A 17,227-nucleotide genomic window follows, 5' to 3' on the forward strand; every position below is an offset into this window, starting at 1 on the left:
ACAACCTAAATAAATAAATACACAACCTCAATTTCTCAAGCATATATAAATTCACAATCGATTCCAATTCTCAAGCATTCACAACCTAAGAAAATTAAAGTTACAATTCCAAACATTCCAATTAAAGTTAAACTTCTCAAGCATTCCAATTCCAAATCCTTTAAATTTACAAACCAAAAGCAAAATGAATTAAAGTTACAACCAAAAAGAAAAATCCAATTCACAGTTAATTAAAGTTACAAACTAAAAGGAAAAATGCAATACACCAATGTTACAAACTCAAGTGTTGGTGGTGAGTGGATTTGAAGAACCCCTTTGTATTGTTTGAGCACCAATGCTATCTACAAATAAAACAACATAGTTTAGTACATTTTATTATAAGAAGAAGCATAAATAACATTAGCATAAATAAACTAATTACTTACAAGTTGTCATATCTTCCATTTCCTTGTAGAATTCAACCTCATCATCTGTTGGTTCCTTGTAAAAGGAAAATTCGTCCGCTCTAAGCCAATCACTAGTACACGCTAATGCCTCTACCATTTTAGGATGCAAAGAGCTTCTAAAATGATCCACAATCCTCTTGCCTAGGCTAAAAGCATTTTCACTAGCAACCGTAGAACTTGGAATTGCAAAGATATCCTTGGCAACTTGTGAAAGAATAGGATATCTTGTTTGGTTCCCTTTCCACCAATTCAAGAGAAGAGAAAGGTTTACAATTTTACTTAATTATTCATAGAGTATAGCCATGCGGCTATACTTTGCGGTTTGCGGTAACCGCAAATTTTGAAAATCAAATACCGCAACCGCAACCGTAAATGCGGTTCGGTTCTTAATACCGCGATTGCGGTTCGGTTTACCACGATTGCGGTTTTATTGCGGTAAAATATCGGTTGGTTTTTGCGATTTTTCGGTTTTTCGGTTTAAAATGCCACCCCTACTTCCTATCACATCGATAACATTAACCTAAATAATGAAGCTACATGTGATTGCTCACAAATTCTACCAATTCGATATTAACATCAATTTGTTCCTGAGTAAGTGAGTTAGCTCTGTCTTCTCGCACATTTTTCATGTTGTATTCCCCTCTCCTGTGGCAGTATCAGCAACAGCGTGTGTCTTCTTGGCTTGTAAAATTAACATCAATCTTTACAAATGAAGCTTGAGACAGAGTGGTTTATAGAACAGTTTGTTTAAGCACCTGCCACATCAGATACAAACTTAATAATACTATTTTAGCTATTCACTGATTTTATGTTTCAATAAACATGGCCATGAGGAAAATATACATACCTGAAGGGTGCAAACAGTATCCGTAGCTGACAAGATAACACCAAGTGCTCCATGTAGAGAACTGAAATAAAAAATATGAGCATAAAAGGGCAAAAATAAGAAGGAATAAATGTTTCAAATACAACACAAATATAAACTCAAACCACCAAAACGTGAACACTATCAACTTGAAATTGATGTTGGTTATAGTATACCACAACAACCTACAACTTTGGGAATTACCTGGAAGCAGAGGACAAGGTCTCCAACCTTCAAATTTTGACAAAGTCACCCTAAACATAAAAGGACCACCAAGAAATCCAATGACAAAGTCACCTTTGTTTGTGTACTAACCATGCCCCATTTTTTGATCACCTTGCCTCAAATTCCAACTCTGATATGTTTCCGGTATTTTCTTCTACTTTCAAATGCACAATAGTAAAATAATAAAATGATATGTGAATGATATTATGTGAAACAGAAACAGTTTACCTGAAATAACTTAATAGATATGACATTCAGTGGCTGGCGGGTATAGAATGACAAATTTATAAACTAGTGTATATAATACAATTCAAAACTTCAACTAGCTCGGTCTGCTTGTGGTTCACTATTTTTCTATTTTATCTATAATAAATGAGCTCACCATACAATAATCATATTTAACCAGTTTGCAAAAAGCCTTACAAGCTTGCATATTACTATAGCCTAGACATAAAAGCAACAAGAGGTTATGAGAAGCACCTTTAGGTACTTCAGAACTTCTGAGTGCCTCATTCGAAGGGTGAATTCACTATTGCTCAGAGATATTTTGGATATGTTTGGCAACTCTTGCGCTCTATTCTGCAACCAACTTTGCACCTAAGACAATTGCAACAGAGTAGGGCTCTAAAAATGATTAATCAAGGACACCATATAGTAACAATAGTAACAAGAATATCATGGTATTATACTGCAATAAAAGTAAAGGAAGAGAGAGCATGAATGAAATGTGCAACCTCAGTCCATTTCACAATCGGTTTCCCAGCACGACCGGCGGAGTGACTGCATAAGCATAAGAAGCCAAAGCAAGACTTAGAGTAGGGACACAAATTTCCCCGGAAGAAGAATCAGTACAATATGAAATTCTAACCATGAAATGAAACTCACTTAAAACATTTTGCAATATTTTGACAAAATTGTCACTCCAGCACTTGTTCTCCTAATTCCCTTATCAATCTCTCCATTTTTGAGTCTATTCATAATGGTGGTGGAAAAAACTAAATAAAAGCAAAGCGCAATTAATTTCAACAGATAATCTCTCCATTTTCTAAGTCTGTTCAACAGACATTTATTATTTATAAAACCAATAAAGACCAAGAAGAAAAAATTGAGAAAAACTTGAAAAAGCCAGTCAATCCAGCTTTGCAAACCGATCTTGTATGCTTAATTGTTTCATAAAGTTGTTAATGTCTACCAATCTCAGTAACTATTAATCCCAAGCTTCCTCCTCGTCTCCTGAGAACCAAATCAAAAAATCTAAAAAGACACCAGAAATAAAAAAATATGTAAACAAACCAGACAAATCAAGAGAGACAGAAAATCTGAAATCAGGGAGACAAAGAACATACCAGAAACGCAAAGAGACTATCTCAAATTCATTAGCAAGATATATAAGGGTATTGAGAGATTAGGTGACTTTCAAATCAAACCTTTCGAAAGGTAGGAGGCTAGGGTTTCGATCTTCACAATTATCAGGAGATTAGGACAATTATAGGGCTTGGACCTTCAGAGGAGTGCGAGGGCCAAGGGCGACAACAAAATTGGAGAGCTAACCGGACCAAGCCGCTGAGGTTGATGAGAGAGTTGAACGCCTGGGTTGGAGATCATCGTTAAAGAGCGTGGAGATCGAGATCTTCACCATCCAACCAGCTTTGATTCTCAAATACAGAACCTCCCTCTCTATCTTGTGGATCTGCGAAGACCTCAATCTCTCAACTCCTTCATTGATATCGATTTTCTGATGATTTTGTAGATAGTTTCATGAGGGTATTTCAGAGAGCTGAGGAGGGTTTCAAGGAGGGAGAGAAGGTTTTCAGAGACGGGGAAAATATGAAAATTTGTCGAGCGCGGATTTATTTAAGCAGCCTTTTTTTAGCGTGTTTTAAAAGACGTCATCTTTTAAAAATGAAGTGGCCTTTTTTTGTTCAGCGTGTTTTAAAAGATGGCGCTTGTTAAGCGTCTGCCTTTTAAAAATCAATCTAACTCTAGTAGTGCATAAGATGATATATCATGACGGTTTTAAAAACGTCGTCTTTTAAAATATAACGACGGTTTTAAAATGCATCATCGTCTATTTTGTGTTGTGGTTTAACTATTTTGTAGTAGTGAGTTATCATCTTTACTCGCTAATAAAGTGGTTATTAATATATATATATATATATCAGTCTCCTTCTATTGAGGGATCCTTACGAATTTTTTTTCAACGATCGAAACTATCTATTTTTTAAGTATATATTCGTAGATCATCCTTGAAAAAAATTAGACAAATTAAAAACTGTTTTGATATCCAATTGTGTCCTACAAAATCAATGAACACAGTGCTTCAAGAAAATACTAAAATTTCAATAATTTAATTGAGTGGTCAAATGATATCGGATTCAAGTAATTTTTTGTGGAGATGATCTTTGAATGAGTATCTACAAAAGAGATTGTTTGGATTAGTGAAATACAATACAGAGTGGGCCCTACAATGGTATCCCTCAAATAAGCTAATTTGAGGGATCCCTCAATGGAAGCTCTCAGTATATATATATATATATATTGGTTATTAACATAAAACATGTAAGGAGAATCTATTGCAGATCACACTACAAAACACTAATTTAAAACATGCAAGTAGTGTCGATGCGGTCTAGCCTATATTGAAAAAGAGTTTGACTTGCACATTAATAGTCTTAAGTTCGAACTCTCATACAATGGCAGAGCCACATAGGGACCAAAGGGGTCCCATGCCCCTTCTCAACTTTCTATTTTCTTCATTCTCTCTATCTCTCTTGTCCCTTTCACTATGCCAATATTTTAAAACCGCGTCACTTAAAAGACATCAGAATTTCATTTAAGTAACGTGGTTGTAAAATATGCTACAAACCACATCGGTCCTTATACAAGCGACATGGTAGGGTATCAAAGCACGTCAATTCTCAATAAAAAAAAAAGAATGTCGATCAAATACACGCTTGTTATAAACCAAAGGGAATTGGAGAGGGAATTGAGATGGAGAGAATGGAATAGAAACTGATTTGTCTCTATTCATATCTGTATATTTTGATTGTTCTCATTTCTGTTATCTGTGTGTGTGTATTTTACAAATAAGGGAAGCCCAATTTATAGGCATTTAGGGGGGGGGGGGGGGGCATTTTGGGGACTCCACTTTTACAACACTCCCCCTTGGAGACCACAAATGATACAGAATATGTCTCGTTAAAAACCTTGCCAGTAAAAACCCAGTGGGACAAAAACTGGTCAAAGGGAAAAAGAGTACATAATCATGTGTAACATAAAAATTCTATGTATATTGACGCGCGTGCGACACTGCCTCGTTAAAACCTTGCCAGGAAAAACCCAGTGGGATAAAAACCTGGACGAAGGAAAAAGAGTACGGTGTTTGAAGATCTTTATTGATGGTGCGCTCCCCCCTGATGCTTGGCAAAATATCTTTAAGTCATACTGTTGATCAGCTTTCTGAATATCGTAGTTGACACTGCTTCTGTGAGTCAATCTTGAGCGACACTGCCTCGTTAAAACCTTACCAGGAAAAACCCAGTGGGATAAAAACCTAGATGAAGGAAAAAGAGTACAGTGTATGAAGGTCTTTATTAAAATCATGCTCCCCCGATGAATATCTCCCCCTGAAAAATTTAGGACTAGCTTTTGTCCAGTAAGCGACCATAAAAATTTTCATAGTATACCCTAAACCCTTGAGCGACACTGCCTCGTTAAAACCTTACCAGGAAAAACCCAATGGGATAAAAACCTGGATGAAGGAAAAAGAGTACAGTGTGGAGCTGAGCTCTATCTGGTCTAGTATACTTCCGGAAAAACATTTAAGGACCAACGGATAAGACTCTCTTAGTATAAGCAAGAATCTCGTTGGTATAATGCTCGATCGAGACAAATATTTCATGAATTCTGCAGAAGCTTTAATGTGTTGCAATCACATTATAATCAATGTACTCACTGAGGTAATTTATGCATATTAATATTGAGTACAAATTTTGTGCTTCAAGCACATGTCCTTTAGGGACTTGCTTTATGCAATGTCAATCCTCTCAACGGATTTTGTCTAAAAGGGATTAAACTTTATGACACATTATATAGCTTTAACCCAGCTATTTATACATCTTTAGGAAATCGTTTCTGGCGAGATGCTCTGTGCATTTAATAACCCTTAAAGATAATATGTTGGTCTCCGTAATTGTGTAATAAGGGGGGGCACAATTGAATCTGTAAATATGGAGAAAACCCAACATTCCTTGTTTCTGCCAGAAACAGTGTGTCATACAAAGTAGGTATATTCCCTTTTATTCCGAACACCCAAGTATAAATTCAGTATTAACGAATTTTGGGGTTCGTATTGTGAGTTTGTTCTTTCACGTTCATTCTCATTTATAATGGAATTACCTCGTTCCATTTTGGCCAATGATATTGTCGACATTTAATAATTGAACGTGGTTCCAATCAACACAGCCCATTGATGATTTGAGTAGGGATGAAATTGATGCTTGTTGCTTGCTGCTGTTGGTGTTTGATTTTAGGTGTGAATTTGGAGAATGGTGTTTAAAGTTGCTGAAGAAACTGTTGTTGATTTGGCTTATCTGAATGGGTTTCATCAGAGAACTCAGCCGGTTAAAGACTCGTGCTGATAACGTGTTATAAACCAAAGGGAATTGGAGAGGGAATTGAGATGGAGAGAATGGAATAGAAACTGATTTGTCTCTATTCATATCTGTATATTCTGATTGTTCTCATTTCTGTTATCTGTGTGTGTGTATTTTACAAGTAAGGGAAGCCCAATTTATAGGCATTTTGGGGGGGGGGGGGGGGGGGGGGGGGCATTTTGGGGACTCCACTTTTACAACAACGCTAAACTTAAGTTGTCAAAAGCACGTCCGTGTTATTTTAAAAAAAGGTGGTTCAAAAAAACGCTAAAACTTAAGTTCTCTCTTAACCTAATTTTTCACGCTTCGTTCAATGAAAAGTCCTTTACCTCTTAATGAAGCCCTCTCCCTATCTATGTTCAAACCCTATCTCTCCCTCTCTATCACATCTCTGAAGTCTTCATCTCCCTATTTTCACATCACTACGATGTAGCAACACCATCAATGCAGTGATGCCATCGACTACAGCAGGGATAAAGTCGAAACCCTAGACAATTGATTTTGAGCCTCATTCTCTCTCTGCCCAACAAATCAATGAATCATGCTCTCCCCTCTTAGCAAATCGTACGAATGGGTAAGGATCTCTCCCTCTCTCTCGTTTTCACCATATCCCTCTCAACTATCTCTTCCTTTTTCTTATTTTTCTCACGATTTCATGTGTTCATGGAATAGATTTCTCTCTCTCTCTCTCTCTCTCTCTCTCTCTCTCTCTCTCTCATTTTCCCCTTTCTTCTCTCTTTTTTGGGTCATAGATTTCACTTTTCCTCTTTACCAGCCCCTTAAATCCTAGCGACGTAGATGTCTCAAATTAGATCCAGCACATGATGGGGTTCATTCACCAAGAAGCCAAGGAAAAGGCCAATGAGATCTCCATCTGTGCTGAAGAAGTACGTATCCCAATTCTATCACAACTCTCTTCTTTTTCCCCAATTGTTACTTTTTTCTAATAACCCTAAATTTCAATTTCATACCGATCCATTGTTGTAATTCATGTGTAATCAAGTTTTGTACGTGTTTTCCAATCCGGGATTCCAACACTTGGTCTCTATGTCCGCCATCTTTGCTTCCATCTATGTTGCTGGTCGGTTTGTTCTCTGCTCTCTTCTCTCTTTTCTTTTCTTTTGCACCTCATTTGATTTTGCAAAAATTCGACCTATATATGATAAATTTTGGTTCCCTCCCTTTTTGTTTGATATGGTGATTTTCTAATTTCAATTGGGATTTTAAAGACTATTTAGAGATTAAAAAAAGTCTAGTGGATTTAAGCATAATATAATTATTTATAGGATTTTATTTATGGATTTTTTATAATCAAGATTTTTTTACTTATGTATTTTAAAAGATTTATATCAAGATTTATAAGATTTGAAAGGACCACATGGATTTAATGGACCACATCAGCTAAATAAATTTTGGTTTTGTTTTTTTGAAACTAACAATGCTAATTGCAATTATGCTAGTAACCCATATCAGTTCCTAGTTGCTGCAGCATAGCCTCTTTGAGGCATTTAGTCGAACAGATGGTGGGAACCTACATAGAGCTGAGGATTGCAAGAACGGTGGACATGTACAAGAAATGTATTTTGTACAATATTAATAAAAGCCATTTGAGACATCCCTAAAAAATTTCTATCTCAGCTGTAGCCAAAAGAACACCAGATATAGCATCATCAAGAACTTCAACACATCTAACCCTCGCAGACTTTGAAATTGGAAGCATACTCATCACTTGTTCAATCACTCCACCAAACCCAAATGTGATCAGATAATACAATACCCAGAAGAATACCATTAACTTGTGAAGTTATTTAATATTTATTAAAGTATTTTTGTTTAGTTTGAATAACCTTATGTTTTAGGGAAGTAGCTGAGGTTTGAACTTCTTTTTAGGAAGATCTCTTAAATTTAGGAGCTATTGGTCATGTGGTTGTGCAGCAGGTCATGAAGTCCTGCAAGTTTCTTTTCTGTTTTTGTAAGGCTATTTAACAGCCATCTTTCACTTAATGAAGTATTCAATTCTCCCACTCTGTTTTCTCTCAGTAAATCTAGAAACTAACAATTGGCATCAAAACTCCAAATTGGGGCCTAAAGAGCAAAGGAAAGTAGCAACTCTTGCCGTAGCAAGTATCAATGTCGACTGAAGGAAGTAGCTTTGTTCAACCATCAATCCCACGCTTCGATGGTCACTATGATCATTGGAGCATGTTGATTGAGAATTTTTTGATATCTAAAGAATACTAGAGTGTCTCGTGGAGAATGGAATCACAACATATGCAGGAGGAACGGTGTTGACAGAAGCTCAACTCAAAACCTTAGAGGATCAGAAGCTCAAAGACTTGAAGGCCAAACATTACTTGCATGTTTCAAGCCATTGATCGAGCCATTTTGGAGACAATTCTGAAGAAGGATATGGCAAAGGATATCTGAGATTCCTTGAAGAAAAAGTATTAAGGCACGACTAGAGTTAAACGTGCACAACTGCGAGCTCTTCGCAAAAAGTTCGAGATGTTGCAAATGAAGAATGGAGAAACAGTCACTTACTATTTTGTTCAAACATTGACTGTTGCAAACAAAATAAGGATACATGGAGATAGAATGGAAGATGTCACGGTGATTGGAAGATTCTCAGGTCTATGATTCAGAGGTCGTGGAAGAGGGAGAGGCCGTCAAGGTCAATTTGATAAGTCAACTGTGGAGTGCTACCACTGCCATGAACTTGGACACTTCCAATATGAGTGTCCTCAAAAGGAGAAGGAGAACAAGGCTAATGTGGCTGAGACAGAGGAGGAGATGTTACTGATGGCATCTATTGACGAAAGAAATAACCAGAACTGCAACACATGGTACTTGGACTCGAGCTGCAGCAATCATATGAGTGGAAACAAACAGCTGTTTGCAAAGATGGATGAATTATTCAGAGATAATGTGAAACTTGGAAACAATTCCAGTCTGTATGTCATGGGAAAAGGCAACATAAGAATTGAAGTCAATGGAGTGATGCACTGCATAACTGAGGTATTTTATGTTCCATAGTTGAAAAACAATCTAATTAGTCTTGGCCAGTTGCAGGAGAAAGGAATGGTCATCTTGATAAAAAAAGAACTCTTGTCACATACATCATCCTGACAAGGGTTTGATTATTCAAGCTGATATAACTTCGAATCGTATGTTCAAACTCAAAATAGAAGCATATGCTAAGAAACAAATGTGTTTCAAATCCACAACTGAAGAGTAATCATGGCTGTGGCACTGCAGATTTGGTTATTTGAGTTTCAATGGCCTCAAAGCACTCCAACAAAAGAACATGGTGAAAGGACTTCCTCTATTCCAAGCTCCCTTAACGGTTTGTGAGGAATGTATTGTGGGAAAGCAACATCTTGAAACATTTCCAAAGGAAAGTAGCTGGAGAGCCACAAAGGTGCTGCAATTAGTGCACTCTGACATATGTGGACCAATCAACCCCATCTCCAACAGTAGCAAAAGGCAATGAACAGTGGCTTATTCACAAAAATAAAATGGTGTGGCTGAGAGAAAGAACCGTACCATTATGAATATGGTAGGAAGTATGCTTGCGAGAATGAAGGTACCAAAAGAATTCTGGCCAGAAGCTGTGAACAGGAGTTGTCACATTTTAAATAGATGTCCTAATCATGTTGTGAAGGATGTTACACCGGAGGAAGCATGGAGTGGTAAGAAGCCTGAAGTAAGCTATTTTCGAACATTTGGTTGTCTGGCTTATGCTCATATTTCAGATAATTTAATAACCAAGCTTGATAATAAGAGCACAAAATGTGTGATGCTCGAAGTTAGCAACGAATCAAAAGCTTACAGATTATACAATCCAGAGACTTAGAAAATCATAATTAGTAGAGACGTGGTGTTTGATGAAGCTAGTGGTTGGAACTGGAATAATAAACTGAGGAAGGAAGCTAGTGTTTATCTTGAAGAGACTGAAACTGAGAAAATTGTTGAAGAAGGTGAAGATGAACTTGTTGAGCCAAGATTTAATTAAGTCTCCTCAAATTTACCAAGGCAAAGAAGACCCCCTGGTTGGATGATTGATTATGTGAGTGGTGATGAGCTCTCAGATGATGAAAACATTGCTCAATTTGCCTTGTTTGCTGGCAATGATCCCAACACGTTTGATGATGCTGTAAAGAGTTCAAAATGGAGAAAAGCCATGGACCTGGAAATACAAGCAATTGAAAGAAACAACACATGGGAGTTGGTTGATATGCCTAAAGGAGAAAAAACAGTTGGAGTGAAGTGGATATTCAAGACTAAGTTCAAAGAAAATAGGGAGATTGACAAGCACAAAGCCAGGTTAGTAGCTAAAAGATATACTAAAAAATATGGTATTGATTATTCTGAAGTATTTGCTCTCTTAGTTGTTCACCCGTTTTATATTTGTTCCTATGACGGTATGGTAAAGTTCCCCATTGCCTTGAAAACCATTGACTGGTCAACAAGTCAACTTTCTTTAGCATGCGAACGTCCCACTGCTAGAAATGAGAATTCTAGCAGACTTCTTAAAAATAGATTACTTGCTCCCAAAGTTACTAATTTCTAAGCAAGCGATTGTGAATTTGGGTGAGGAATATCTCCCAAGTAAGTTCTTTTCTTGCCTCAAACTGGTGAGGACTTCACAATTTTTCACACTACAAAACTGGTAGTTCTTGCTAGAATAAATGATAAGATAGCGAACTGTTTTAGGCAAAAGTGCATTTTTCAAAACTCAAAAAGGAAAAACCAACTCTAGAAAGACAAAAAGAGGGGTGGACTTCCATTTCTGCCTGGATAGATGCTTCTGATTCGGGCTGGATTGGGTATGTCTGTGCTGGATTGGACTGTCAACACCTTCAACTGTCAAGTTTCAACTATAAATCGGTACCAACATTTGAGTTTGGCAGAGCTTTAATCTATTTCAAGCCCTAGAAGGCTTTTTGAACGAGCAAAATTGGGACCTCTTCAGTCTAGAAGGGGCAGAAGTGGTTGGATTTGATGGTTACTGAGCTAGAACTGCACTGTAGTACCTGTTCTACTTGATCAGAGCTCTCCATAAATTTGTTGAGGTTTTCATATTTGTAAAACCTGAACTCTACTTGATTTAGCTTATGCTGAACCAAAGTTGTAACGAGAGAAATCTCGCTTCAAATGGTCATTTCTCTAAAACTGAATTGAAGTTAGAGATTCTGGATTATAGCTGACTTGTTTCTTATGGCTTAATGAGCTTTTGGTTGCTTCAGTGTTTTGAAGGCTTTTGAGATCAAGTGATCATTTTTGAGTTTTTTTGTTTTTGATTGATTTTTTGGCTGTCCTCTGATCTGTTCACCTTCTCTCATATTTATAGAAAATGCTGTAGTGGGGCTTTCTAATCTTTTAATAATGGGTAGCAAATTTTTCAAAAACAAAATCTTTTATTTTAAATGCAAAGAAAAAAGGGAAGTTATTTGTTCAGGCAGAGAAAGGCCATCAACAATTAGCTTTCATGGAGGTCTTTTCGTTGCTTTTTCTAAAAGAAAAACCAACTCTTCTTTGTTCCCTGATTGTTTCTTGTAAAGAGAAAGAACACAATCTACAATGATGGTCAATTTGCTTTTTAGATGAACAACTTTCTGCTCCCTACTTATCTCTTTAGAAAATGTAGTCTGCTTATCCCTTGGAAATAATGCGTGCTCTGATGCAAAATTATATAGAAAGAGATTCTGATCTTTTGGTCGCAGAGTTTCAGGGAAGTCTTTCTGCTAATGTCCTGCTTTCATTAATTCTCAATCAACTCTCTTGTGATAGTTGAAATTGTTGACTTTTCAAAGTCAGGTAGTCACGTGGGTTTTGAGAATAGATTTTCCAAAAAGATCTGCTGACTTTGTACTCTGGATTTTGAGATCAATGGTGAGCATTTAGAAGCTAGGCCCAATCCAATTCCTCTTTAGATTTTTATTGATATGCTTTAGTGGTCAATAGCCATTTGATTTGGAGTTTTTTACAACGCTACCATTTCGTAAAATACGTGGGCTTCTGATGTGGATTTGGCCTCTCTTTTCTTTGGAAACGAAGCCCAGTCCTTTGTTATCTTCTGTTTTTGTGGGCCTTTCTTTGCGAAGATGGGCTTGCGCGTGGATTTCTTTTTGGCCCAAACAGTAGTTCGTCATGATACCATACGTTTGGTTATATCTTTAGCTGCACAGAATGATTGGTCCATTTACCAACTCGACGTGAAGTCTGCCTTTTTATATGGAGAGCTCAATGAACAAGTGTACATTGATCAACCCCCTGGATATGTGCAAAAAGGAAAAGAACAAAAGGTCTACAAACTAAAAAGGGCTCTAGACAGACTAAAACAGGCTCCGAGAGCTTGGTATAGTAGTATAGAATCATATTTCTTGAAGACTGGATTTATCAAGTGTCCTTATGAGCATACCTTGTTTGTCAAACATGGTAAAGAAGGGAAGATTCTCATTGTGTGTCTTTATGTGGATTATCTAATATTCACAGGAAATGGTGCAGATATGTTCAAAGACTTGAAGAAGTCCATGATGGAGGAATTCGAGAGGATAGACTTGGGGAAAATGCACTACTTCCTTGGAATTGAAGTGAAGCAGTCAAGCAATGGGATTTTCATTGGACAGAAGAAATATGCTAAGGAGATTCTCAGAAGATTTCATATGGAAGGCTGCAATTCTGTTCAAAATCCCATAGTTCCAAGAACAAAGCTCATCAAGGATGAGGGAGGATAGAAAGTCGACAGCACTCACTTCAAGCAAATAGTGGGAAATTTAATGTATCTAACTGCTACAAGGCATGATCTAATGTTTTCTATGAACCTTATTAGCAGATACATGGAATCACCCACTGAACTTCATTTTCAAGCAGCTAAGAGAGTGTTACGCTATTTGAAAGGAACAACTGATCTTGGTCTATTTTACAAGAAGAAAACTGGAGCAAAACTAATGGGATTCAGCGACAGTGACTATGCTGGAGATCTTAATGATAGGAAAAGTACATCTGGATACGTATTTCTGTTAAGTTCAGCTGATGTAGCTTGGTCTTCGAGAAAACAACTTGTTGTCACTCTCTCTACAACAAAAGCTAAATTCATAGCTGCAGCCTCATGTGCATGCAAGCTGTTTGGTTGAGAAGGATACTTGAAGAATTGTGTTTTTAACAGGAAAAGCCTATTGTGATCATTTGCGATAATAACCATCAAATTATCAAAAAAATCCAGTAATGCACGGGAGGAGTAAGCATATTGATGTTAGATTTCATTTTCTTCAAGATCTTGCCAGAGATGAAGTCATTGAACTAGAACGTTGTCCAAGCGATATGCAGGTGGCTGATATTCTAACTAAGCCATTAAAGTTGGAGGCTTACATAAGGATGCGAGAAGCACTTGGGATTTGCTTGAGTTCGAGTTTAAACTAAAAGTTCAATTACTTTTCAGTTTAGGGGAGGATGTGAAGTTATTTAATATTTATTAAAGTATTTCTGTTTAGTTGGAATAATCCTATGTTTTAGGGAAGTAGCAGAGGTTTGAACATTTCTTTAGGAAGATCTCTTAAATTTAGGAGCTGTTGGTCATGTGATCGTGCAGCAGGTCATGGAGTCGTTGTTGTGAAATTATTGCAAGCACACAATTCGTACAAGTAATATAGAAATAAGTAGAGTGTCGTTCCCACGAAGACTATAATTTCCTATTAACTACCAATTATAATTAATTTAGAATTTATTTGAATAGTTGATTAAGAAGATTGATTGATTTAAGTAAGCTAAAACAATTATGAAAAATAAAAATTTAATTAATGTTGGAAATCAAGATGATGAGACACTACAGCATCCGATTTCACCATAACCAATCCCACTTAATTCTTATAGCCAATTAACCCTAATTACTACCCATGTTGACAGTTGGTTTCTCCTAATTCATTCGATATCCCCTCTCGGGCTCAACCAAAAGTATTCTTAATTAACAACCCATTCTCTCTCGAGCAACGGATTTAGAAAATCAAGAACCCATTAAATTCTATGAGAACCTGCAAGAAAACTGCATGAGTCATGTTAGTCCCTCTCGGGCACTCATTCAAGACATGGTATCTGTTATAAGAAGCAAACACCAAACATCTCCTTTCGGTCTCCGCTTGGATCATCAAATCAATTAAATATTAGCTAGATATTCAAAGCATTAAGAACAATAACAAATACTCAACATGGAATAGTAATCAAAAATTAATATAACTATAAAAATTAAGTATTCAGGGTTAGGCTACATCGTAGTCCTAGCAAGGAAAATTAGTTCATGACAAAAGAAAAGATAAAGAAGAGAATTGTTGTCATAAAACCGATTTGGCAGATGGACTTGATCTCTGGATTCTCCACAGCAACACAGCGACAACAAATTCTTGGCTCTCTCTTTGATATATTCATGGGTGTATGAAAATTGTATATGGGAATTAGCCAGATATTCAAAGCATTAAGAACAATAACAAATACTCAACATGGAATAGTAATCAAAAATTAATATAACTATAAAAATTAAGTATTCATGGTTAGGCTACATCGTAGTCCTAGCAAGGAAAATTAGTTCATGACAAAAGATAAGATAAAGAAGAGAATTGTTGTCATAAAACCGATTTGGCAGATGGACTTGATCTCTGGATTCTCCACAGCAACACAGCGACAACAAATTCTTGGCTCTCTCTTTGATATATTCATGGGTGTATGAAAATTGTATATGGGAAGATGATAGAAAACATGATCCTCTGAAGAGATCCTTAGGGTGACCTTATATAGTGTAAAATAACTAAACCCTACTCTAAAAAGGTCTAGAAAAACTCTCCTAAGCAAAACAAAATCTCAAACAATTAGAGAAACAAACTAGGAAAGAATCCTTCTTTGACTAGGAAACACGTCAGCCAACTTGCATGCATGTTTTGGGGTCGTTACACTTCCTAGAAAATTCTGGAAAAATATGAAAAACGTAGCTTTATCTCTAAGCTTTCTAAGCATATATTACACGCCACTAGGAAAAATCGGAAAGCTATTCAAATCTTCAATCTTCCACAGCAGTCCAGTTCTAACGGGATTTCAACTTAGGCTGTCTTGACGTGCAGGTCTGGAGCATTTGGCTTGGTAGAAAATTATGAAACTTTGATACAATGATCTTCAATGTCTTAGTTTCTTCTACAATTGGCGTTGCACTAAAATTCATTCGAAAAGTCGACTTTCAGTTGAAATCCTTACAAGAGTGCAGAATAGCTGAAAATAAGGAAAGTAAAGTAATAATACTCTTTTTAATTAACTTTCCCTTCAAAACCTATATATAAAAGGTATAAAAATATAGGAAATAATACACTTATCAAACTACCTCAAACCTATCTTTTGGTAGTCCTCGAGCAAAATTAGAAATTAAAACAAACACAAAACAAAAACTAACTAAACCATTTTCGCAGGTAAACTCGATGGCACTTAGCATGTGCCACAAGCCGTTAAACCTCTAGGTTTCCCTAGTAGGTGGAGTTGTGTCTCCTGAGGGTTTACCAGTCTCGATACCCACAAACGTTTACTGCAAAACAAAGTCGTTAAAGACACCACTTTAACAGGCTAATAAAAATCAATGCATGCCAATCACATTTGCATAACTAAAGATATGCCACTCTGAGTAAATTGCATCATAGTGTAATGTGTAATACTAAAACTCATAACATCAACGCTTAAAGATAACCACACTCGAACGCCATGGAATTATTTCGCCTTGACTCTAATCCTCACCGGATATCACTCTATATATATATATATTCTCAAAATCCTAGGCTTACACTCAAATGTCACATATGTGTATGAAGTTATGTAATGGAAATCAAATATTAACACATATGCTTAGCTTGAAGAATGACAATTTCTGAAAATAATGTCTCATGAAAAGAATCGAATACTAAGAACTAGAGTACATACCTCACCTCCAAGCAAGATTTTCCAAAAGATCAGTTAGGTCTTTCACTTTGGTTGTAATGAAAAGCCAGGTTCAGGTTAAGAAAGAAAGGAAAGGAATAACAAAAACTTGGAACATACTAAAGTATTATTCATGATCTCATACACGGACAGCTCTTTTTGAACTTTTTGTAATACTCAGCGTCCAGGGATTGTGCATATTTCCTACTCCATTTGGAATGATTTGAACTTTTATTCTTTTGAGTTGCAAAATACTTTTTCTTTTTTTCTTTTTTTGCTGCAATTTTGCACAAATACCTCGGTACACGCCAATTCTTTGTAATAGAGCTCAACCTTCTTATTTTCATCACTTTGGCATATCCTAAGCTATAAGGTATGGCTTAGAAACGGGCTATACAGGTCAAAAGATAATAAGGGTAATGAAAGAAAGGCTAAGTATTTGGTTACAAAGGGGTTAACAATGCATACAAAAGGGTAGGGTGAAAGGTCTTTTAGAAGGTGAAAACATGCATAGCCTAACATTATCTCTCATGGCCCATCCAACTTGGAAGTGACGTACCTACAAAAATGAGAAAATTCTTTAGTATCCAATACAAACCTAATGAGAGCAATCTAATTAAGAATAAAATCGAAGAGTGTTTATAGAATAGAAACAATAAAACCCCTCTCAAAGAATGGCTTTTGGCTCAATTATCTCACAAAGGTAGTCTCCACTAATAGTCATTCGAGTATAGCAACCTTGTCCACCAAAACATTACGAGTATGGTATTGTGAAGTGCAAAGATTATAATGCAATAACCCTTCATGGCAACATGTTAGTAAAGCATTCATGATCAAAACATGGCATATACATCTCTATTAGCAAGAAAAAGTAATAGCTTTAACTAGAATTTACATTTCGGAAAAACTGCTTCTTTTCAATTTCAACCTCAGATCAGTTTTCAACAATTATCTCTTAAAGTACTGCATGGCTTTTGACAAGCCTTATATTCTCAGAAAATAGACAAAGAAATGCACAACTTTTATTTAGACCAAATACCAGAAAACAGACTAGAATAGCATGAAAACTGACGTTAAAAACAGAACACAGT

The 17,227-nt window shown here is 36.4% G+C and overlaps 1 long non-coding RNA gene across 6 annotated transcripts; it reads right to left on the reverse strand.

The window, feature by feature from the left end:
- Positions 731 to 3,532, reverse strand: LOC109947803. Of its 6 annotated transcripts, none has more exons than XR_002270575.1 (5): positions 2,964 to 3,532; positions 2,271 to 2,316; positions 2,017 to 2,133; positions 1,294 to 1,690; positions 731 to 1,201 (listed from the first exon to the last, which is right to left on the reverse strand). It is a non-coding gene; the product is annotated as an uncharacterized LOC109947803 (long non-coding RNA). The 6 variants fall into 6 exon arrangements; XR_002270572.1 differs by having other exon boundaries at positions 1,294 to 1,354; positions 1,516 to 2,133; XR_002270570.1 differs by having other exon boundaries at positions 1,294 to 2,133.

The sequence above is a fragment of the Prunus persica genome, chromosome G3 (assembly GCF_000346465.2).
Source record: "Prunus persica cultivar Lovell chromosome G3, Prunus_persica_NCBIv2, whole genome shotgun sequence".
Classification (NCBI taxonomy): Eukaryota; Viridiplantae; Streptophyta; class Magnoliopsida; order Rosales; family Rosaceae; genus Prunus; species Prunus persica.